Below are 1,051 nucleotides of genomic sequence, written 5' to 3' on the forward strand. Positions count from 1 at the left end.
CTTATTTTTTTTATGATAAGTGGTGATTACCAGTTGACAGGTTTTATTTGTTGAATTATAAATGGTTTTGCATTATCATCCTGATTGGCCTGTACTCAAGGTTTGGTTGGGTATGTGTTTTCATTTCATTTACCAAATTGAATTTTTGTATTTGTATAGAAGGCTTTCTGAAGTCAGGAAGCCCATTTATTTGGTGAAAAAAGATTCTGTATTAATGTTAATATTTCTCATACAACATAAATAGGGTCTTTTATGAATAAAAAGATCTTGCACTTGGAAATCTTGATAAAGCTGTGTGCTTCCATACACTCGAGCAGTTACTGGGTCACTTGGGTTTATACGTTGGGGTCCGGTAGTGAAGCTCCACTCCTGTTTAGCCTCCGAAGCCATACAGGGTGCGGCCCTGGCGCTTCAGCGCATACACCATGTCCATGGCGGTGACGGTCTTCCTCTTGGCGTGCTTGGCGTGCTCGGTGCAGGTGACGTTCTCCAGGAACACCTTCAGCACCCCGCGGGTCTCCTCTTAGTTCAGCCCGGAGATCCGCTTCACTCCCCCACGGCGAGCCAGGCGGCGGATGGCGGGCTTGGTGATTCCCTGGATGTTGTCGCGGAGAACCTTACGGTGACGCTTAGCGCCTCCTTTCCCGAGTCCCTTTCCGCCTTTGCCTCTTCCAGACATCTTCTAGTTATCAGCTGTGAACACGACACACACTGCTCATCTTTGATGTATAATAGACATCTTTCTTTGATGTCTATTATACATCAAAGAAAGATTTTTATAAGTGTAGAAACTAGTAAATAAAGCCAATGATTTGTTTTAGAAATGTATTCTTAAAATATACAACTATTCACACCTGAACAATATGTAGTTCAAATTATACATTATATACAATATTGTATTCAAATGTCTAATCATCATAAAAAACACAACTAGTAAACTTCAGTTACAAATTCTAGTAACATGGAAATATATATAGTCATGACAAACACAAACTAATTACATGAACACGCTAATATTTAACTCAAAACCACATTTCGATTCAAATATAAA

General features: G+C 39.8%; 1 pseudogene; it reads right to left on the reverse strand.

Annotated features, from left to right (window-relative positions):
* Nucleotides 1–373: 373 nt before the first annotated feature.
* LOC148825797 (histone H4-like) lies at nucleotides 374–679 on the reverse strand (annotated as a pseudogene).
* Nucleotides 680–1,051: the final 372 nt, after the last annotated feature.

Source organism: Atractosteus spatula, chromosome 10, assembly GCF_055471065.1.
Source record: "Atractosteus spatula isolate fAtrSpa1 chromosome 10, fAtrSpa1.hap1, whole genome shotgun sequence".
Taxonomy (NCBI): domain Eukaryota; kingdom Metazoa; phylum Chordata; class Actinopteri; order Semionotiformes; family Lepisosteidae; genus Atractosteus; species Atractosteus spatula.